Raw genomic sequence first — 25,086 nt, 5'->3', positions numbered from 1 at the left:
ACCGATGATGGGATGTGCACGAGCAGAGCAGTTGGATGGCACACAGTGTTAAGAGGCCTAACATTTCCATCACACACTTGAGGGATTTGGCCAATCACAACGCACTGGATAGCTGGCCAACCAGAGCACACCTTGCTTTTTGTTTGTATAACTGTCTACGACAGACACACGCATCTAAACATAGGTTCCTACGTTGCGGAACGCAAACCGGACTTTGAGTTCTTGAATGCTGGCGCTTTGTTTATAGACACCGCATCAGAGCCCTTTGTCTGGGCTGCATGGGCGCGGCCGAGGAAACGCTGCCGGAAAAGAGGGAAGAGAGCCGGCGTCCTTGTCAGACTCAGACGTCTTCCCCTCCAACCTCCTCTCCCATCCATTTTGCTAGCTAACATTCAGTCACTGGACAACAAACTCTGCGAACTGCGGGCGCGTATCTCATACCAACGAGAAACAAGGGACTGCTGCATTATTTGCCTCACAGAAACCTGGATGTCTGCAGTGGTTCCAGACTCAGCAATCAAGCTTACGGGGTTCTCCGTGCACCACTCGGACAGAACGAAAGAGCTCACAGGGAAAAGCAGAGGTGGGGTGTGATGAAAGGAACCTACACTCTATTAAATCCTTCTGCTCCCCTGAGCTGGAATTTCATATGCTTCTGTGTCGACCATTCTGGCTACCGAGCGAATTTACAGCGGTCATAATCACAGCCGTTTACATTCCTCCTCAAGACAACACAGACCAGGCACTCAAGGAATTGTATGGGAATATAAGTGAGCAGGAAACCGTGTACCCAGATGCAGCGTTTATTGTTATGAGGGACTTTAACAAAGCCAACTTCAGAACAATAGCTCCAAAATATTTTCAACACATCACCATCCACATGCGTGGTGATCATGCACTGGACCACTGCTACTTTCCTTTCCGGGACGCCTACAAATCTCTCCCCTGCCCACCTTTCGGCAAATCGGATCACTCTTCCATTCTGCTGCTGCCTGCTTATAGGCAGAAACTGAAACGGGAAGCACCCGCCCTCAGGACAATTCAATGCTGGTCGGACCAATCAGACGCTATACTACAGGACTGTTTTGATCACGTGGACTGGGACATGTTCCGGGCAGTGTCTGATGACAACATGGATGCGTACTCAGAAACTGTAATGTGTTTCATCAGGAAGTGTGTAGAATCCAAAAACTGTGGATTTATAGGGATGTTCGAGCAGCCTTGTCAGCGCGGACACCCGTTTTTAAATCTGGGAATGCTGATGATCGCAAACAAGCCAGCTATGATCTCAGGAAATCCATCAAAGCTGCCAAAAGACAATACAAAAACAAAGTTGAAGAACAATTCAACACGAACGATGCAAGAAGCATGTGGCAGGGAATCAATAACATCACAGATTTTAAAGGCAATAAACCAGCTACTGTGAACATTGCCGCCTCTCTACCGGATGAGCTTAATAACTTTTATGCTCGTTTTGAGGCTCACAACACCACCCACACAGAGAGCGCTCCTGCAGCTGCTGCAGAAAATGTGAGTGCACTCTCCACCTCTGTTGCGGATGTAACCCGATCCTTCCGTCGGGTGAATATCCGCAAGGCTGTGGGTCCTGATGGCATCCCAGGCCGTGTGCTCCGAGCATGCGCATTCCAACTAGCTGGTGTTTTCACAGACATTTTCAACCTCTCCCTCTGTCTGTGGTTCCCTCGTGCTTCAATATATACACCATTGTGCCCACACCAAAGAAAAACAAATTCACAAGCTTGAATGACTGGAGGCCCATTGCTCTCACACTCATCTACAGTAAGTGTTTTGAGAGACTCGTCAGAGATTACATCTGCTCTGTACTGCCTGCCTCATTGGATCCGCTACAATTTGCATATCGCAGCAACCGTTCTACAGATGATGCTATTGCTTTCACCCTACACACTGCTCTCTCCCACCTGGAAAATAAGAACACCTATGTGAGAATGCTGTTTGTGGACTACAGCTCAGCATTTAAATCCATAGTGCCCGCCACACTTGTTGCGAAGCTCCAGACTCTGGGACTAAACAGATCTCTGTGCAGCTGGATCCTGGAGTTCCTGACAGGCAGAAGTCAGGTGGTCAGAATGGGCAACAACACTTCATCCCCGCTGACCCTCAACACTGGTGCTCCTCAGGGCTGTGTCCTCAGCCCGCTCCTGTACTCTCTGTACACACATGACTGTATAGCCACACACAGCTCCAAATTCATCATCAAATTCGCTGATGACACAACGGTGATAGGCCTGATCACCGACAATGATGAGACAGCCTACAGTAAGGAGGTGAGCACCCTGACTAAATGGTGTCAGGAGAACCACCTCTCATTCAACATCGACTAGACCAAGGAGCTGGTGGTGGATTTCAGGAGACAGAGCAGAGAACACAGACCCATGACCATCGACAAGACACCTGTGGAGCGGGTAAGCAGCTTCAAGTTCCTCTGCGTTAACATCAGTGAGGATCTCACCTGGTCTACACACACTGACGCAGTGCTGAAGGCGGCACATCAACGCCTCTTCTTCCTGAGACAGCTGAGGAAGTTTGGAATGAGCCCCAGCATCCTCAGATCATTCTACACTTGCACTATAGCGAGCATCCTGACAGACTGCATCACTGCCTGGTTTGGAAACAGCACCGCCGGCAATTGTAAAGCTCTGAAAAGGGTCATGCGAACTGCCAGCCGCATTGTTGGAGGTGAGCTTCCCTCCCTCCAGGACATCTACACCAGGAGGTGTATAAGGAAATCCCGGAGGATCATCAGTGACTCCAGCCATCCGTCCCACAGACTGCTCTCTCTGCTGCCCTCAGGAAGACGTCTCCACAGTATCCGATCCCGCACTAGCCAACTGAGGGATAGGTTTTTCCCTCAGGCTATCAGACTTATGAACAGTCAGAACTAATACACTCTACAGCATACTCCGACAATATGGTATGCCACACGCTGCACTTTAACAGTTCAACACCAAACTATACATACACATTGCATTTAATACAATAATCTGCCTGCTACCACTGGATACCATCCGATGCACATCCATGACATTTCTGTATCCAGTTCACGTACACTCTGTTGCACCTTAGCATATTTTCATGCATATATATGTTTACATATTGTAGAATGTGTACATTCTGTGTATAGTGTATAATGTGTAGTGCTAACTGTATGTATGTACATATTGCGTAAAATGTGTAGTGCTAACTGTAAGTATGTCTAATAGTACACTGTGTGTACTGACTATATGTATGTGCATATTGCACATTTTCACCTGTTGAAGTCTGTAAAGTTATATGTTAGCTGTTTCTGCAATTTCTGGAGCACGCTCCCAAGAATTTCACTCACCAAGGCACATGTGATGTGGGGATGTGACAATAAAAGTGACTTGACTTGACTTCCACAAAACGATCCTCATATAAGTCCCTGGTCTGTCTAGATGATGCAGAACATAATGCAGTCCAATGTTTACTGAATCATCCACAGACCTGTTTGCTCTGTAGGCAAACTGAAAAGGATCCAGTAAGGGTCCAGTAATGTCTTTCAGGTGGGCCAGCACCAGTTTTTCAATGACTTCATGACCACAGTTAGAGTCACAGGCCTGTAGTCATTTAGTCCTGTAACTTTGGATGTTTTTGGGATGGGGATGATGGTTGAGTGTTTGAAGCATGAAGGGACTTTGCACAGCTCTGTTGAAGATCTGTGTGAAGATGGGGGCCAGCTGGTCAGCACAGGATTTCAGACAGGCTGGTGTGACACAATCTGGGCCTGGTGCTGAAGACCTGGCACACCTCATCCTCACTGATCTGAACTGCAGGTGTGGGGGAGAGAGGGGTTGCAGGAGGTGTGAATGGTGTGAGCGGTTATTGGAGAGGTGTTCAGAGCGGGTTGAAAGAGGTGTGAATGGTGTGAGCGGTTGTGTGGAGAGGTGTTCAGGGCAGGTGATGGGTGTTCTTTCAAACCTGCAGTAAAACTTGTTCAGATCATCTGCCAGTTGTTGATTCTCCACAGTGCTGGGGGATGGTGTCTTGTAATTGGTGATCTCCTTCAGACTTTTTCACACTGATGCTGAGTCGCTGGAAGTAAACTGAGTCCTTATTTTTCCAGTATAATTCCTCTTTGCCATATAAACTGATATAAGATGTTACAGTCTCTGTGAGATTGTCCAGATCTGTGGCAGCAGCTTCAAAAACACTCCAATCAGTGAGATTGTAAATCCTGCTCTGCTTCATTAGTCCATCTTTTTACAGTCCTTAATACAGGTTTAGTTGATTTTAGTTTCTGCCTGTAAGTCGGTATAAGATGAACCAAACAGAGTGATATGCATCCTTATTGTGGTGTAACAGTGATCCAATATATTACTTTCTCTGGTGGGACATGTGATGTGCTGTCTGTATTTTGGCAGTTCACGGGAGAGATTTGCTTTATTAAAGTCCCGAAGAATGATTAGGACAGAGTCCAGGTGTTGTTGTTCTGTCTCTGTGATCTGATCAGCAAGTTTCTATAAAGCCAGGCTCACATGCGCTTGCGGAGGGATGTAAACGCTCACCAGAATGAACGAGTGAAACTCCCGCGGTAAATAGAACGGCTTGCAGTTAATGAAGAGTGTTTCTAGATCTGAACAGCACATCTTCTTTAACACTGTTACATCCGCACTCCACTTTTCGTTGATGTAAAGGCATGTCCCGCCGACGCCGCGCGATTTCCCAGTTGATTCTGCGTCACGGTCTGATCTGAACAGCTGAAAGCCCGGCAGATGGAACACGCTGTCTGGGATGGCGTCGTTTAGCCAATTTTACATGAAACACAGAGCAGCAGAATGTGAGAAATCCTTATTTGTCCGGGAGAGCAGAAGGAGTTTGTCCGTTTTGTTGGGTAGAGGGCGGAGATTTGCCAGATGGATGCAAGGCAACGGTGTTCAAAAACCGTGTTTTTTGAATCTCACAAGCGCCCCCACTCTCTTTCCCCGTCCTTACGTCCTGAAGCACGTGATCAGCGTAGCTGCTCTGCCGACGAAAATTTCCAGCAAAGCATCAGATTCGTTGAAAACCGGTAATATATGGGGAGATGTGTGGTGCCGAATGTCCAGCAATTTGTCCGTGGTGAAACTGATTGCAGGAATATAACTAAAGACAGGACAGACTAACAAAAACAACTGGAGAGCACGTCATGGAGCCAGCCATCCTTTATCTGCGCCAGCGTTAACTGTATAATAAAATAATACAGACCCCTTTTCGGTTAGTGAAAATGGCCACTGCCAGATGCAGTTAGAAATTTACTAAAAACAAGCCTATACCTTACCAAAAAGCAGTATACTCCAAGTTTATTTTATTAAGTACACTTAAGTAAAGTATTTTTAAGTATACTTTATGTAACAAGTATACAAATATCAGTTTTCTAGTAGTATACTTGTAGGTGTACTGTTTAAATACTCCTTGGGACTAAATTGGCCCACTTTCTAATATATAAAAGTTTACTTTTAAGTATAACAGCAGCAAACTTTGAGTACACAACTAGTTACCTCTATGTTTGTAGTTTGTACTGCAATTATACTAAAAGTGAACTTATAGGTATACTGATAGTTTACTAATTAAATACTTTGTACACTTTGAAGTGTAGTCTCAGTAAACTACTAGTTAAGTAGTTTTATACTGCAAGTATACTCATAAGTTTTCTTTAAGTGAACTTTACATGATTGCTTCCATTGTCCTCATTAGTAAGTCGCTTTGGATAAAAGCGTCTGCTAATGACTAAATGTAAATGTATTTATTATTGAATTATTTAAGTCTCCTGTTTAAAAAGACGCGCTATACAGGTGCTGGTCATATAATTAGAATATCATCAAAAAGTTGATTTCACTAATTCCGTTCAAAAAGTGAAACTTGTATATTATATTTCTTTCATTACACACAGACTGATATATTTCAAATGTTTATTTCTTTTAATTTTGATGATTATAACTGACAACTAAGGAAAATCCCAAATTCAGTTTCTCAGAAAATTAGAATGGAAAGGATTTTTAGAAATCTTGGCCAACTGAAAAGTATGAACATGAAAAGTATGATCATGTACAGCACTCAATACTTAGTTGGGGCTCCTTTTGCCTGAATTACTGCAGCAATGCAGCGTTGCATGGAGTCGATCAGTCCGTGGCACTGCTCAGGTGTTATGAGAGCCCAGGTTGCTCTGATAGTGGCCTTCTGCATTCTTGGGTCTGGCATATCACATCTTCCTCTCCACAATACCCCATAGATTTTCTATGGGGTTAAGGTCAGGCGAGTTTGGTGGCCAATTAAGAACAGGGATACTATGGTCCTTAAACCAGGTACTGGTAGCATTGGCACTGTGTGCAGGTGCCAAGTCCTGTTGGAAAATGAAGCAGGAAGGAAGCATGAAGTGCTCTAAAACTTCCTGGTATACAGCTGCGTTGACCTTGGACCTCAGAAAACACAGTGGACCAACACCAGCAGATGACATGCCACCTCAAACCATCACTGACTGTGGAAACTTTACACTGGACCTCAAGCAACGTGGATTGTGTCCCTCTCCTCTCTTCCTCCAGACTCTGGGACCCTGATTTCCAAAGGAAATGCAAAATTTACTTTCATCAGAGAACATAACTTTGGACCACTCTGCAGCAGTCCAGTCCTTTTTGAAGTGAGACGCTTCTGATGCTGTTTGTTGTTCAAGAGTGGCTTGACACAAGGAATGTGACAGCTGAAACCCATGTCTTGCATACGTCTGTGCGTAGTGGTTCTAGAAGCACTGACTCCAGCTGCAGTCCACTCTTTGTGAATCTCCCCCACAATTTTGAATGGGTTTTGTTTCATAATCCTCTCCAGGGTGCGGTTATCCCTATTGCTTGTACACTTTTTTTCTACCACATCTTTTCCTTCCCTTCCTTCCCTCTCTAATAATGTGCTTGGACACAGAGCTCTGTGAACAGCCAGCCTCTTTTGCAATGACCTTTTGTGTCTTGCCCTCCTTGTGCAAGGTATCAATGGTCATCTTTTGGACAACTGTCAAATCAGCAGTCTTCCCCATGATTATGTAGCCTACAGAACTAGACTGAGAGACCATTTAAAGGCCTTTGCAGGTGTTTTGAGTTAATTAGCTGATTAGAGTGTGGCACCAGGTGTCTTCATTATTGAACCTTTTCACAATATTCTAATTTTCTGAGATACTGAATTTGGGATTTTCCTTAGTTGTCAGTTATAATCATCAAAATTAAATTAAATTAAATTAAATTAAAAAGTTAAATTAAAATTAAAAATTAAAAGAAATAAACACTTGAAATATATCAGTCTGTGTGTAATGAATGAGTATAATATACAAGTTTCACGTTTTGAATGGAATTAGTGAAATAAATCAACTTTTTGATGATATTCTAATTATATGACCAGCTTAGTGTTAGCGGTCGACTGATATATCGCCAATATCGACCGATATTTGGCATTTTTCAAATATCGGCATCGGATGAAAATTTTTTCTGCTTGGCCGATGTATTCGAGGCGGGACTCTTGTTTTGACGGCGCTGAGAGCAGAAACACCTGAGCGGACACACAGTGCTCACACACTCTCTCTCTTGTTCATCGTCGACGTTAACAGTTCTGTCTAATACGAATAGATGTCTGTCTAATAATCAGATAGAATGGTTAAACAAAGGAATTAATGTATACAAAAAGTATTATAACGATTGCTTTTATATTAGACCTATTATTAATAGAAAGGCAAAAATTATAATATGTTCACGTTTGCTGTCAGCATTAAGCAAATACGCATTTATATAATTTAAACATCTTTGAATGACTAATGAACATTTAATTTCACAAACCTTGCAAACTTTTTTTAAATCCAGCTGTGAGATCTTGTGAAGTGTGCATTTTTATCCAGCATGATCGCGTGTTCTCTGTGTGATGGTCGGTCCGTGTGAATTGAATGCTTTAAACTTTAAACTTTAAACTCGTGATTTCAAAGTCATATTCATGTCATTTTTTCTGTGTGCTGTATGTAAAATGAGGGTTACCCTGGCTTTATTTAAAAAAAAAAAAAAGATTCCCAGAGCACACAAACTTCCCAGAATACTGAGTGCCCTCTAGGTTACAGTGTTTACTTTCTTTTTAATTATATTTTTATGAAATATTTATTTATTTGTGAAAAATACTGTCATCTGAATTACAGTGGTTACGGAAATTATTCAGACCCCCTTAAATTTTTCACTCTTTGTTATATTGCAGTCATTTGCTAAAATCATTTAAGTTCATTTTTTTTCCTCAATGTACACACAACACCCCATATTGACAGAAAAACACAGAATTGTTGACATTTTTGCACATTTATTAAAAAAGAAAAACTGAAACATCACCTGGTCCTAAGTATTCAGACCCTTCTTTTCTAATACAGCCATGAGTCTTTTTGGGAAAGATGCAACAAGTTTTGGATTTGGGGATCCTCTGCCATTCCTCCTTGCAGATCCTCTCCAGTTTTGTCAGGTTGGATGGTAAACACTGGTGGACAGCCATTTTCAGGTCTCTCTAGAGATGCTCAATTGGGTTTAGGTCAGGGCTCTGGCTGGGCCATTCAAAAACAGTCACGGAGTTGTTGTGAAGCCACTCCTTCGGTATTTTAGCTGTGTGCTTAGGGTCATTGTCTTGTTGGAAGGTGAACCTTCGGCCCAGTCTGAGGTCCTGGGCACTCTGGAGAAGGTTTTCGTCCAGCATATCCCTGTACTTGGCCGCATTCATCTTTCCCTCGATTGCAACCAGTCGTCCTGTCCCTGCAGCTGAAAAACACCCCCACAGCATGATGCTGCCACCACCATGCTTCACTGTTTGGACTGCATTGGACAGGTGATGAGCAGTGCCTGGTTTTCTCCACACATACCGCTTAGAATTAAGGTCATCAGAGACCAAGATAGAACTTTTTTTTAGCAATCTCCATTCGGGCTTTCATGTGTCTTGCACTGAGGAGAGGCTCCGTCGGGCCACTCTGCCATAAAGCCCCGACTGGTGGAGGGCTGCAGTGGTGGTTGACTTTCTACAACTTTCTCCCATCTCCCGACTGCATCTCTGGAGCTCAGCCACTGTGATCTTTGGGTTCTGACTACAGCTAAATCCGAAAAATGCTAAATCCGAAAAATGCACTGACTACAGCTAAATCCGATTACTACTCCAATGTGATTGGAGTTAGCAATGGGAACTCTAGGTCTGATTCTTTGCCATCTGATATGTATTCCACTGACTTATGTGATCGCTTTTTGACTTTTTTTTTACATCTAAGGTTGAAAATGTACATCGGCAATTACTTACTGGTACTCTTCACAATGACTCTTGTCAGTCTATCACTCACACACCTCCCCACTCTGTTTTCTCTAACTTTACACTACCAACTATTTCAGAGATAGTGGGTCTGATAGGTAAATCTAAAATCTTCGACTTGTCAGTTAGACCCTCTACAAACTCCTTTAGTAAAAGCTTGTTTACCAGCCCTTTTGCCGTTGATTACTAAAATTGTTCATGGTTCACTTGATTCTGGTTTTGTATCTCCATCTCTTAAATCTGCTATTATTACACCCATACTTAAGAAACCAGGGGGTGATCCATTTAATTTTGAAAATTTTCGTCCAATTTCAAATTTACCATTCATCTCTAAGGTAGTTGAAAAGTGTATTGCAAATTCAAATTCATGAACATCTGTCCAATAATAACTTGTATGAACAATTCCATCTGGTTTTCGTCCCCACCACAGCACTGAGACTGCTCTTGTCAGAATAACCAACGATCTACTGTTGGCAGCTGACTCTGGGCTTTTAACTATACTTGTCCTTCTTGACTTGAGCGCTGCCTTTGATACTGTCTCACATAACATACTTCTTGACAGATTAGTTTCCATTGGCATTACTGGCACTGCTCTGTCTTGGTTTAGTTCATATCTATCTGGACGCAGTCAGCGTATTCAATTAAAAGGTTTTAGTTCAAGACTATCTACAGTCACCACTGGTGTTCCCCAGGGTTCTGTTTTGGGCCCGCTTCTCTTCATTATATATATGCTCCCTCTTGGTGATATTTTAAGGAAATATGGTATTAATTTTCAATGTTATGCGGATGACACCCAACTTTACCTGTCTGCCAAACCTACCGGTTCTTTTCCTCCGCCATCTTTGTCAAGCTGTTTAGCTGAAATTAAAGACTGGCTTTCAGCGAACTTCTTGAAATTAAATGGCAATAAAACTGAGGCTCTGCTTGTTGGCACTAAATCTGTTGTGTCTAAATCTAATTGTTTCTCTTTACACATTGATAATACTGCAATCTGTCCTTCCTCTCAGGTTAAAAGTTTGGGTGTCATCATGGATAGCACACTATCTTTTAAAGCTCAGATTAATAATATCACATGGATTGCATACTTCCATTTGCGCAATATTAATCGTCTACGTTCATTTCTTTCAAATAATACTGCAGTTCTCGTTCACGCACTAGTCACCTCACGTATAGACTACTGCAATGCTCTTCTCACAGGTATTCCCTCCAAATTGCTGCATAAGCTTCAATTGGTTCAGAATTCTGCAGCTCGTGTTCTCTCTAGACCTTATACTGATCACATTTCTCCGGTTCTCCAGCAATTGCACTGGCTTCCAGTAAAATATAGAGTTGAATTCAAAATCTTGCTACTCACTTATAAGGCACTTCATAATCTTGCACCACAATACCTTACTCAACTTCTCCAGGTTTATACTCCTTCACGTGCACTTAGATCTTCATCTTCAATTTCTCTTGCGGTACCTCGGATTCGACTTACTACTATAGGTGCCAGATCTTTTAGTTATGTTGCCCCCCGCCTATGGAACTCTCTTCCCCTCAATGTTTGCAATAGCGAGTGCTTGTTGACTTTTAAAATGCGTCTTAAGACATATCTTTTTATACAGGCTTTTTTATAACATGTTTTATTGAGACTTAAATGCACTTTATATGTATATTCTGTTTGTTTTTTTTGTTTGTTTTGTCTTATGCAGTGACCTGTATATTGCTTGTAAGGTGACCTTGGGTGTTCTGAAAGGCGCCATGAAATAAAATGCATTATTATTATTATTATCATTATATAGACAGGTGTGTGGCTTTCCTAATCAAGTCCAATCAGTATAATCAAACACAGCTGGACTCAAATGAAGGTGTAGAACCATCTTAAGGATGATCAGAAGAAATGGACAGCACCTGAGTTAAATATAAGTGTGTCACAGCAAAGGGTCTGAATACTTAGGACCATGTGATATTTCAGTTTTTCTTTTTTAATAAATCTGCAAAAATGTCAACAATTCTGTGTTTTTTCTGTCAATATGGGGTGCTGTGTGTACATTAATGAGGAAAAAATGAACTTAAATGATTTTAGCAAATAGCTGCAATATAACAAAGAGTGACAAATTTAAGGGGGTCTGAATACTTTCCGTACCCACTGTATAAGCATGTTTCTTTTACACATTTATTTTTTAACCCATTGTCAAATGATTTAAAATTTCTTAAATATTAATAATAATAATTTTAAAAATAATTAAAATTAATAATTAAAAAAATTATATTGGCTATTGGCCCCCCTGCTTTCCAAGATTTTGGCATCGGCATCATCTGTCAAAAAACACATATTGGTCGACCACGAGTATGTATATATATATATATATATATATATATATATATATATATATATATATATACTGTAGTGGTGTGAATTCCCAGAGGAGACATGGCAAAGAGAAATTGGAAAAGTTGCTGCTTAAGTTTTTATAATAGCAATTTGCATATACTCCAGAATGTTATGAAGAGTGATCAGATGAATTGCATAGTCCTTCTTTGCCATGAAAATTAACTTAATCCCAAAAAAAAAAAACCTTTCCACTGCATTTCATTGCTGTCATTAAAGCAGGGGTTCCCAAACTTTTCAGACCGCGACCCCCAATATTAGATTGCTGACGACCCGCGAACCAACCCCCCCCCCTCCCCACCCCTCTCTGTGTTTCCCTCTTGTGAGGATTTGTGATTTGGTTACATACTGACAGAGCTAAAACAAAAAGGAACACAATCTCTAAGCCAGGCTATTTTATTAACAAATTATGGACAAAAACAAACACATCCATAACTGTGAAATGCTTACAGACAGAATATGAACAAGCTGCCTATAACACGCATACAATAATAACTTTGTATTTTTATATATTGTATATATAAAAAACGCCTTACATACATGTATGGATTTCCCAATCAGGACCCAGATTTGGTCAATGGGTGGAACAGATAATTTTATATTTTTATAATTATAACTTCATTTAAGATTACAAGTAGCTAAACAGCATTCAAGACTGCAAGAGTTCCAATCTATGTGGGCCTTAGTACTCTTTTTGATGTTTTTTTTTTTTTTTTGTGATTGCATTGTTTGTGTAATATGTGCTAAATTGTGAATAAAAAAAAATAAATAAAAAAAACGCCTAATGTGATGGATGGGCGCTGTGCGCGGAGCAAAGCAGGTCCACTCTAGGTTTAATTTTGGAGATCCCCACCCGCAGATCATCTTCCACGTTAAGCCGTGACCTGTGTTTATTCTTAATGTAAGTCAGCGCGGAGAATGTCTTTTCACATAAATACGTCGAGCCAAACTGCATGAGGACATCCAACGCGGCTTTCGACAACTGTGGATATTCCAGCGCGACAGAAACCCAGAACTCATCCAGCGTCTTGCCGTCAAATGCTGTCCTCAGGGTTCGATCGGTTGAAAGTTCTATCAGCGCATCTTCCATATCTGACGCCAGATGATTTGCCGTGGTTACATTAAATGGTGACCTTATCCAGTCATATTGGTCGGGAGCGTCTCCTTCAGGGAAATACTTATGAAAGTGATCCAAAAGGGACTGAAGGTGAGCCGTAATAGACGCCTTGATGCTGTTAACACTGAGTGCATTTTCCTCCATGAATTCTTCCAGTTCAGAAAACATGTCTATGCGTCCCATTTCCACTCTCTCTCTCCAACGCACCAACTTTCTCGCAAATGCCTGCACTTTATCGTTAAGGTACAAGATGTTTGTGTTTTCACCTTGCAGGGACACGTTTAGTCCGTTGAGTTTTTCAAAAATACATGACAAATATGCCAGTCTTGTCACCCGTCAGCATCAGACAGATGGTCAGCTAGTGGGGATCTTTGGTCTGTGAGGAAAATGCGCACCTCATCCCGCAGCTCGTACAGGCGTCTCAGCACATTTCCTCGCGACAGCCACCTGACTTCTGTGTGTAGGAGCAGGCCTTTGTGCTCTGATCCCATTTCATTACAGAGAGTGGAAAACAGTCGTGTGTTCAGTGGACGTGATTTTATGTAATTAACAATCTTCACAGCAGTGTCAAGAACATGTTTGAACTCTGCATTCAGGGTTTTGCACGCAAGGGCTTCTCTGTGTATGATGCAGTGCGTGAAATTGAGGTGAGGTGCTACTTGGAGGACTCGTGCCTTTAGTCCTTTCTTTTTTCCCAGCATTGCCCTAGCTCCATCTGTGCACACTGATATACACTCGCCCCAAGATAGTCCTGCATCTTTAAGTTTGCTGTCCAGCTTATTGAAAATGTCCTCGCCCGTGCGTGATCCCTCCAGTTGCGTACAAAATAACATTTCCTCATTTAGTTTCCCCTCAAAAATATATCTGACAAATACAAGGAGTTGAGCGGTGCTGGACACGTCTGTAGATTCATCCAGTTGTAAGGAGTACCTCCCACTCTTCTTCACTCTGTCAATCAGTTGACACTTGATATCCTGAGCCATGTCTGTAATGCGGCGGGATACAGTCCCATCAGAGAGCGGCACTTGTTCCAGCTCAGCGGCCAGTTTATCTCCATGCATGACGCGACTCATAACTATTGCTGCTGGTTTGATTAAAGTTTCTCCAATGGTGTGTGGCTTTTTGGTCTTTGCAATTAACCCTCTGGAGTCGATTAACGCGTATACGCGTTTTGGGGTATTTTCTCCTGATAACCCCGAAAAGAACTTAAATTACACTTTCAGTTTTGATCGTACAGAGAAGAGCAATACATCAATCGAATCTGTAAAGGGGTCTACTTTTTTTTGTATACAGACATAATAACAACAAAACTTTGTGCACTTATAAAATAAAGATAACAAACAAGGAGTGCTGTCTGCAGCCTTTGTCTGCGCTGATCTTCAGATACAAATGCGTCATTAAAATGAACTGTAACTCAGTGAATACTCAACGAAGAGACATGAGAGAGATATCTATAGAAAGCCTGACATGTCTACTTTTAAACTAAACGAGTGCTGCTGAAAACAAATATTCTGTGATAAAGTAATCCATATGAAAACAACCCGATGTCCGTTTTTCACGTCTTCCTTCATTATCTTCTAATGCGACCACGCCCCCGCGCCGAGCGCGCTTTTGAGATTCAAATGTTTCACTGAAGCGCGCGCGGCTTTTGAATACGCCCACACAACAGAAGACAACGCAGCGAGACTGTTCTTCAAGTTTTTTTTTTTTTTTCTGTTTGCTTCGCGATGAGAGGAATAAGACATAATTCACCCCAAAAAGATGTGATGTGGTTGAGGATTTGAGATTTGGATTTCCTCAGAAAAAAGAATGAAGCACTTTATTCAGCAGAGATCATAAACATGAGTTAGTCTCTTTTTATTTATTTATATACTTGTACTAGTTTTCACATAACGTGTAAACATTTTACTAGTTAGACTTTTTTCCAAAGACTTTTTCCAAACTATAATTCCTGACTAAATGTATAATCAAGTGAAATATATGAAGTTTCAATAACAATATACACTACTATACCATTCAAAAGCTTGATGTACATAATAAATGTAACAATAAATGTAACTGTAACAAATGTAACAATCATTGCTGTTCTTTTCAATTTATTCCCCCTAAAAAAACTAAAAAAAATTATATTCTCAGCTCTTTTCAACATTAATAATAATAATAATAATAATAATAATGATAATAATAATAATAATAATAATAATGATAATAATAACAATAAATTTTTTTTTTTAGTAGAAAATAAGATTGTTAAAAGGATTTCTGAAGGATTGTGTGACTGGAGTAATGATGCAAAAAATTCAGTTTGAAAGTCAGCTTTGATTGTTCCTAATAAACTGTTTAACTGCACTCACAAGTGAATATTAATTATGTTGTGGGATAATTAAATATATTCTAAATAAACTACAAACATAAAATTATATACATTTATTTTGTCCTCACATTCTTTCTTGTAACTCATCCCTCTCAGTGACACAGCTGACTGAATGGCTCATTATGCAGCTCATATGCGGGCCTTTGTCTTCTCAGGTGTGAATTCATGATAGTTGACGCCTACTCGCATATGACTTTTACCAACAAAAAGTGTCTTTAGAAAATTTAAATCAATATATTGTTTTCTGTAAGTGAGTAAACAAGATGATTTTCACATCATTTAGAAAAAAAAAATTCTAGGCTACAAGCTCCAGTTCTCAAAATTCCTGGGAACCAATTTTCTGTATGTGTTTTATTGCCTTATTCAAGTGATTTAACATTTTTAGTTTTTCACTAACCACGCATAACATTTTTTTTCTCAAAAACACAATCATGTACATACATGCTGCTCACATATTATTATAGCCCAGTGTCTGCTGATTACAGTGAGATTAGACTTTAGCCATTTAGATATTTATAAGAAACTGAAAAAAGCACAAATGTCAGGGCATGACAAAACTTCTCCAGGCCCCAAAAATACCCTTAGACTCCAGAGGGTTAAATATGCCACTTCATATGAAGCCTTCTGAGCTTTTGTGGGGATAGCTGTTTGTTTAAAAATTACTTTTTTTTGTCCCTGTAACTCTTTCTCCTTTCTGCGGAAAAAGTCAGTGGGTTTATCTGTGAGGCTGGGGTGTTTGGTGTTCAGGTGTCTTTGCATTTTCACGGGCTTCAGACTCTCATGTGCGAGGACTTCGGAGCACACAACGCATTGAGGGTGTTGTACCTGATTTATAACAATGCACGTGAAACCATATTTTATGTATTCCTCTCTGTATTTTCTGGCTTTCGAGGAGGGATGGTCCGTTTGCGGGGCACGGGTTTGGCGGGCTGCCCTTCCAGAGGTGGAGGGTAGTCCTGACGGCTCATCCTCTTCTCTGCCCTCTGTGTTTTCTGCTGATCCCGTTCTCTCATCAGCAGGTATCTCTGCTCCCTTCTCGTTCTCTTTTGATGATAATAACCACCGTTTCATTTTTTATCAAATTTAGATCTCAAAATAGACCGGTCGCTGTTTAGCAAAACACAAATGTGCATCTAGCTAGCTAGCGCATGTTGTTGTGCTGTAAATTGTGATTGACAGGTCACTGTCATAATTAATCGGAGCAAACAAAGTTTTATTTTCCAGTTTATTTAAATTATCCTAAATTTATACTCACATCATTACAACCTTTTTTTAAGGCGAGACACTACAGGTGAATAGGGTATTTTTTTAACTAGCACATATCACCATGAAACTTTCCCAGTTGATTACCTACGTTGAGATGAGAAAAAAATGTATTACAAGTTTTCTGTAATTTAATGTTTAAATATGCAAATTAGGCAATATCTAATTAAATATGCGCTAATTTGTATATATTTAAAAAACGAAATCTGAGTATTGGATAAATCCAGATTAAAAATTATTTTTTCATTGTGCTCACATATTAGATGGGGAAAAATTACAGAGGGATTTATTGATATCTACTTTTGTTATCCTGTAAATCAGAATATACTATCAATAGCCTTAAAAAATGATTTTCGCCATGTTTTTTTGTAATAAAATGATATATAAATCAGGCTAGGAATAATATATTTACAAATCCCTCTGTAAATGTCTTCATAATATAACTAGGTAAAAGACTGGAAAGTTTGGTGTATATAGGTGCTACTAAAGTGGAGATTTCGTACTTGGAGTATGAGAGAAAGGTCATTTTGAACAAACAGGCTTTAAAGATTTATCATCAGCCAATGAGATTGCGCATTCAGCCCTTTTACTTTCGCGATTGGTTGCTGATAAAAAGGAAATGACCATATTTGGATCTGACAGCATTGTACAGTGAAGAGAGAGCTTTCCAGACGTGCCTGTGATGAAAGAGAGCAGACAGAGATCGCGGATTGGCAGGATCATTTACAACGCTAACTTTTGTTGAATTTACGCGAAATCTACAGACGCAAACAGACAAAGTGTAATAATATAAAGACCTAAATGTGTATTTCGGACTTTTTTTTCACCATCTCGCATTGACATATAAAAAAAAAAAAAAAAAAAAAAAAAAAAAGGTTTCTGTAAATCATCTCGCGACCCCCCGCTCCCCACTCCGCGACCCCCCGGGGGGTCGCGACCCCCACTTTGGGAACTACTGCATTAAAGGACCTGCTGAGATCATTTCAGTAATCATCTTGTTAACTCAGGTGAGAATGTTGACGAGCACAAGGCTGGAGATCATTATGTCAGGCTGATTGGGTTAGAATGGCAGACTTGACATGTTAAAAGGAGGGTGACGCTTGTAATCATTGTTCTTCCATTGTTAACCATGGTGACCTGCAAAGAAAACGCGTGCAGCCATCATTGCGTTGCATATAAATGGCTTCACAGGCAAGGATATTGTGGCTACTAAGATTGCACCTAAATCAACAATTTATAGGTTCATCAAGAACTTCAAGGAAAGAGGTTCAATTCTTGAAAAGAAGGCTTCAGGGCGTCCAAGAAAGTCAAGCAAACGCCAGGATCGTCTCCTAAAGAGGATTCAGCTGCGGGATCGGAGTGCCTCCAGTGCAGAGCTTGCTCAGGAATGGCAGCAGGCAGGTGTGAGCGCATCTGCACGCACAGTGAGGCCAAGACTTTTGGAAGATGGCCTGGTGTCAAGAAGGGCAGCAAAGAAGCCACTTCTCTCCAAAAAAAAACATCAGGGACAGATTGATCTTCTGCAGAAAGTATAGTGAATGGACTGCTGAGGACTGGGGCAAAGTCATATTCTCCGATGAAGCCCCTTTCCGATTGTTTGGGGCATCTGAAAAAAGGCTTGTCCGGAGAAGAAAAGGTGAGCGCTACCATCAGTGCTGTGTCATGCCAACAGTAAAGCATCCTGACACCATTCATGTGTGGGGTTGCTTCTCATCCAAGGGAGTGGGCTCACTCACAGTTCTGCCCAAAAACACAGCCATGAATAAAGAATGGTACCAAAACACCCTCCAACAGCAACTTCTTCCAACAACCCAACAACAGTTTGGTGAAGAACAATGCATTTTCCAGCACGATGGAGCACCGTGCCATAAGGCAAAAGTGATAACTAAGTGGCTCGGGGACCAGAATGTTGAAATTTTGGGTCCATGGCCTGGAAATTCCCCAGATCTTAATCCCATTGAGAACTTGTGGTCAATCCTCAAGAGGCGGGTGGACAAACAAACCCACTAATTCTGGCAAACTCCAAGAAGTTATTATGAAAGAATGGGTTGCTATCAGTCAGGATTTGGCCCAGAAGTTGATTGAGAGCATGCCCAGTCGAATTGCAGAGGTCCTGAAAAAGAAGGGCCAACACTCCAAATACTGACTCTTTGCATGTCATGTAATTGTCGATAAAAGCCTTTGAAACGTATGAAGTGCTTGTAATTATATTTCAGTACATCACAGAAACAACTGAAACAAAGATCTAAAAGCAGTTTAGCAGCAAACTTTTTGAAAACTAATATTTATGTAATTCTCAAAACTTCTGGCCACGACTGTATATATATATATATATATATATATATATATATATATACTGTATACACACACACACACACACACACACACACACACACACACACATCATATATATATATATATATATATATATATATATGAATGTAGCAGAGTGAGGTATAGACCCAGTATTATTGGCTAGCGCAGTGGTCTCCAACCCAGGATGGTAGCTCTCCAGGAGCAGGGTTGGAGATCCCTTGGCTAGCGTTATCCAAACAAGTGAACCTATCAGTGGTTGTACTTGATCATCATTGGTCAGTTGGGTAAGTTTCATGAGACAATTAGTACCCGTGTTGTGAGTATTGTGTGGGTTTAGTGTTTGTTTTGTTTGTATGAATGGTATTTTTTGGCTGCTTGGGATGCATCATCCTTGTTAGAGAGTTTGCTAGCAGTTGGGTTATCCTCCTGTCTGTGTGTGCTGGCTGATGGCCATTTTTTTGGCTAGTTCCTGTTTTAAAAGTGCCTTTTGCCTGTTAAATAGAGGCCTTACCTTGTTTGTTTTTAGATATAGGCCTGCAAGAAGCTGTAATCCTGTGTGGTGAGCGACCATGTGAATTGCAGCATTGTACTGTTTCCTAGGTAGGTATGGGGAGGTTATAGTTTGTTTTGAACAATGTTTTTATGTGTAACCTTTTATTTAACGTTTAGCAGGTTTGATTGCACTTCCAGGGGTTTCTAATGATCTTAATTGAAGCCTAATGAACATCAAGTAACTGACTGCACCTCTGCTCTGCTCTTGTCTTGTTCAGAACTCATCTGGTTCCATCTGTTTTGTGTGGATTTAGGTGGGAGGGGTTGGCCATGATACCCTGTACTGTGTGTTTACATGGAGTGCTGTGTTTAACTTTGTTTATTTGTTTTTTCACAAGAGTGTGTGTGTGTGTCATGGGTACTGAGTGTGGGATAGAAATCTGGGGGTCCTTGTTGGACACCTACCTCTTTATTCGTTATCCTTTTTGTATTGTACTTATTGTTTTGTATGCAGTGTTGGGGGTGTAACGTGTTACTGTAATTAAATTACTTATCCACTGAAAAAGTATAGTAAGGGATTACTGTTCATTTTTAGGTAATTTAATTAGTTACTTATAAAGTACTTGCATTACATAAAGTAAATCATTTAAGCAGTTCTAAAATCAATATCGAATTTGAAATCTAAATTTACCGTCTAAAGATAATTTAATGCAGCGTCTTTAACCCTCTGCGCACCAGAGTGTTTTCACTTTCAGTTTTTCCTGATTCACAGAGAAACCTTAAATACAGATAAGACTAAACTCAATCGAAACTAAAAAGGGCCTACTTTTTTTGCAAAATAAAAAATAAATAAAAAACCATGCACTTTTTGCCATCTAGGTCTCCGTGAGCAACTTTCTACACATCACAAACTCAGCGAAATTTGACACAGAGACATGATAAATATGTCTTTAGAAAGCCTGTGTCTACTTTTTAACGAATTCAAATTGAAAACGAATTTTACCTGATTATGTAATCTGTATGAAACTAAAGCGAGGTCATAGGTGGAGGGTGAACCAACTCCAGGGTAAGACTAAAAGCAGCCAAATGTATTAAACATCATAAAACCGTTTCTTTAGGAAACAGCCAGACATGGGTCCCAGCAAACATTGGTCCGACGGCGACGTCGTGTCCCTGGCCAAAAATAGTCGTGGTAGGACAGCATAATTCGGTAAAAATATGTAACACAGGACATTTCCTAAAAATGCATTCAGATACGTTTGTACATGTCTATAGTTCTATGGTGTTGCATGTATAATTGTTACTTTGACTTTTTAGCTACATGTAGTTCAATATATATATATATATATATATATATATATATATATATATATATATATATATATAATATATATATATATATATATTTATTTATATATATATATATATAGATATACACACCCTGGGCCTGTTGTGAATCGGTTGTAGGAGGACGTCACTAGGTGATGTCTTTTACACGTGCATTTATAGTCCATCATGACCCTCTATGAAATATTTGTGAAATATGCAAAAGCTTGGTTGTGAAAATCCATCCAAGCAAGACTAGCAGAAAAAAAAAAACAGGAATCATCTTTATGAAATACATGATTTGTATACAAAGTAAATATATTTCTGAGTTGGATGTAATTGGCAAAACTGTGCTGCCAAGATGTAGTAACAAAAGATAGTAATAAATTTTGTGATATTACAAAATCCCGCGATATGATCGATTTTCTCGCAAGATAGTGTTAACGCGTTCTTCCGGAACATTGAACAACCACGAGGAGAGGAGGAATCGAGGAGGGAGCTGTATCAGTATGTATTGTATAAAATCTACTGTTGGGTAAGTACATTTTGTATTATTTGATTAACATGCTTGAGTTTTACTTGTTTGACACGAAGGAACCGAGAGAAATGATGCCCACATTGTCAACTGAGAATTACTGAGTATGGCTAAAATTAGGTAACGTTAGTAGGCTAAAAGTTACTTTGAATTTATACATGGTATACCATTGTATAAAGTATGTTTAATGATACAGTGAAAGTTATTACTGTGAGTTGTTAATGTCGCCTTGTTCCTTGTTTATTGATGTTATTTTTATTGGTACGCTTTATCTATTCAGGGGACAGCACAGCCAACCTGTCTTTATCAGAAATGTCCTGTTCACTTTCTCACAGTTACACCTAGTTAAGGGTCTTTCTCAAGGGCACCACAGTGGTATTGAAGAGGGAGGGGACAAATGCTGCTTTCCCCCAACTGATCTAACACCCATTTAAAGCACAACAGCTTTTATACAATAAAATAAAATGTAATGCATGTTGATTACCTTTTTCTAATGTTTCATTCATGATTCATTCATCTTGTTCCATGTTTTTTTTTATTTTATTTTTGCTGTAGACCATAAAGATATTTTGAAAATAAGTGGATGTCATTTACCTCAAATTTTTCATTTTATTTATTTATTTTTTTAAATAAATATATTCTCTTTCATCAGATGCTGTGAAGAGGTGGGGAAAATTGATGCAGCAATGACAGAACACCAGAACACCTCCAGGAAGAGCTGGGGGTGGTGCTTACAAGGAATGGGATAGTTCACCCAAAAAAATAAAATGGTCATAATTATTCTCATCCTCATGTTTCAAACCTGTATACCTTTCTATGTTCGGATGAACACAAAGATATTTGGATGTTTGTAACCAAGCAGATCTCGCCTCCCATTAATTATCATAATCATTTTTCCTATGATGGTAGTTAATGGGTTGTGAGATCTTCTTGGTTACAAACATTCTTCCAAATATCTTTGTGTTTATTAGACAACTGTAAGTCAATGACAAGATTAATAAAGACATTTTATTAGGAAACTGTGTTTGTCAGATAAAAAGAAACCGTCTTTTAACATTCTAGTAGGGTTGTATTCTGTTTATTATTGTTTGTTCTATTTTGTTTTTATTAATTTAAATGATTTCAAACATATTTTATGATGAGGGTCTAATATGTTTTATGATTTTCTTGTCACATGACAACAATGGCTCCTGCAAGGTGGTAATGCCACATGTTCAAATATTAATAATATTCTTAATTAATAATTATTATTATTAAGAAAGAAAATATGATTAAAGTATTTTAAAATAAATGCAATTAAATAATAATATTGATTTATATTATTATATATTAAAAACATTAATAATAAAAAATAAAAATACTGCGAAAATTTAAATTTTTGACAATAAAAATAGAGTTCAAGATTAAGTATTTCAGCACTTTTTATTCAGTGATGACCATCATTAAATAATTTTTCTGATCAAAATGGAAGGCCTGTAAACTTCTTTCAGAAATCCAAAGTGGATACAAAGATTACATTAAAAAACTAATTTTTTAACTAGAATTTTATCATCTTGAATATTCTTGTTCGTCATTGTCCCAAACGCGAAAACAATATCGTCAGAAGATAGAAAGGTATACAGGTTTGAAACATGAGGGTGAGTAAATGACAGAATTTTCATTTTTGGGTGAGCTATCCCTTTATATAATAATTCAGTATTTTGTAATTGTTATTTTAGTTTGGTTAACAGATTCTAAACTTTTCAAAAACAATAAAATGTTATAAGTTTGTAAACTGTTCAATTTTTTTTTTGCTTATGTCCACAAATAATGTGTTCTTGTTTGTGATGTACACGTGATTAAAACGTTTTATGGACGTCCAGGTCTGACTGGACCGATTTTGAACCATCAAGATGTTCAACCTCAAGACATAATTGATTGCCTGTCACGATGTTACACAATGGGTGTGTGATTATTTTATATGCAGGCTTATACAGTATATACACTTAAACTATGCAGCAACACATTTAAATTGCAGGAAGAAGACGAATTTAGACGTCCAGGGACGTGCAGGAAAGACGTGGAATTCACGGCCAGATGACGTCAAAGACGTCCGTTCAACTTTCATTTTGGAAGTATTTTTCAACCATGAAGGGACGTGCCGGAGAGACGTCTTTTCAACGGTCATTAAATGTCCAAATGTTTGCTGGGTAGCATTTCTCTTATTGGTAACCTTCTCAAACCACCTGACCGCTTACCCTGCTACACACACACACACACACACACACACACATATATATATATATATATTAAGTAGCATATATATATATATATATATATTATGTAGCATATATATATTATGTAGCATATATATATTATGTAGCATATATATATATATATATATATATATATATATATATATATATATATATATATATATATATATACATATATATATGCTACATAACTATATAGCTGCCATAAAGACCCATTTCGAATGTTTGTGTGCTTTTCTTCTCTTTCTGATCCCAGTTGCTGTGACCAGTTATAAAGTATTGTTCTTTTTAAATTTTTTTCAGCATCTCAGAAATATGTATGCAAATTACATCGAAGTACAAAGTTAACGTACCTTCGGGAGTGCTCAAAGGGTTTAAGCAGTGAATTTTGAATTTCTTCTAAACTCGATGTGGATTCGGACAGCAATGAAATCATCACACGACCTCGTGTTTGTCTAAAAACAATAAGTCATTTGGCCAGGGATTTTTACGGGGTGGTGAGAGGAAAAACACAGACATCCTGGATTCGGACGGTAATTAAATCACCAACTACCCCCTGTAAATGGTGAAAATCACTTACTGAGAAAAACGTACCCGAAACAGCAACCGTCATCGAAACAGATTTCTATGGTCTCACAACATGCAAGAGTAGCCTAGTCATAACTACAAAAGACCAATAGCCTACTTTATTTTAACCTTTTCTGATTAGAAGTGTGTGCTACAAACGCAAGCAATTTATGATAGAGATACTCCAGCAACAGTAAAAAAAGTCATGTCTGGTGTCAGGAGTTCAACCGAAAACAATCAAAGGAAAAAAGGGACATCATACCTTTATTATGAGAAGGTGGTCGCGAGACGAATCTTTAAAGACAAGCGTCCAGTGCCAATCATCCAACACGTTTTGTCAACAAGTGTTATGGTGGATCAAAAAAATATAGACGATTTCTCAATCACTGGTTCTCCAATCAATTATTTTACACACTAAACTCTCACAAACAAAATGAGGCCACCGCCAAAGGTTTTTTTTTTTTTTTTTTAACAGAGAGATAGTTCAAATATCCAAACAGTGCAGTCTGAGTTTGTTGAATGTCAAACTCTTGGAAGAGTGGGCTGCGCCTGCAGTCAGGGGAGGAGTGAAATAAGCAGACCATTCTCTCTTCTTCGAAGTGGGATCAGCCCAAGGACTTTTACAACGTCTTTCATGCAAACTAATGAATTTAAAAGCAAACAAAACAAACCTACTGTCAATCTTACTGGCCCACCAGAAAGTTTTTTTTAGGCTTTCATGAAATCATTCATTCAAATCAGTGCGTTTAGAAACATTGATTTATTCAGGAAGAAACTTGTTGCTCAGGAATGGTCTGATGTGGCCCTTGTTATTGTCCTAACCTTTCCTGTTAAGGCGGCCCTCCCTGGATCTTCTTTCCAGTAAATCACATGACATTAGAGAAATGGATAATAGTAGAGGGTCTGGGAGGGACCAGGGTGACTTAATGGGATAGTACCAACTATAAAGTAGGTCTGTGGAGGCAAATTTATTTCCTTTCCTCTTAACCATAGAGAGCTTGACTCCTAACCCTAAGGTTGTGGGTTCGAGTCTCGGGCCGGCAATACCATGACTGAGGTGCCCTTGAGCAAGGCACCGAACCCCAACTGCTCCTCGGGCGCCGCAGCATAAATGATACCCACTCAGGGGTCCAACTA

At 39.3% G+C, this 25,086-nt stretch overlaps 1 protein-coding gene across 1 annotated transcript in view; it reads right to left on the bottom strand.

Moving 5' to 3' along the window:
- The window catches only part of LOC122143736 (polyglutamine-repeat protein pqn-41-like), a 30,012-nt gene extending 5,695 nt beyond the window's left edge, over positions 1–24,317 (bottom strand). The window contains exon 1 of the mRNA XM_042754339.1: positions 24,212–24,317. The gene's annotated coding sequence lies outside the window, so the exon portion shown is untranslated. The remainder of the gene's footprint in view (positions 1–24,211) is intronic.
- Positions 24,318–25,086: the final 769 nt, after the last annotated feature.

This window comes from Cyprinus carpio, unplaced genomic scaffold (genome assembly GCF_018340385.1).
Source record: "Cyprinus carpio isolate SPL01 unplaced genomic scaffold, ASM1834038v1 S000006494, whole genome shotgun sequence".
NCBI lineage: Eukaryota > Metazoa > Chordata > Actinopteri > Cypriniformes > Cyprinidae > Cyprinus > Cyprinus carpio.
Note: the sequence above shows the minus strand (reverse complement) of the source record. Positions and strands in the feature narration are given on the sequence as shown.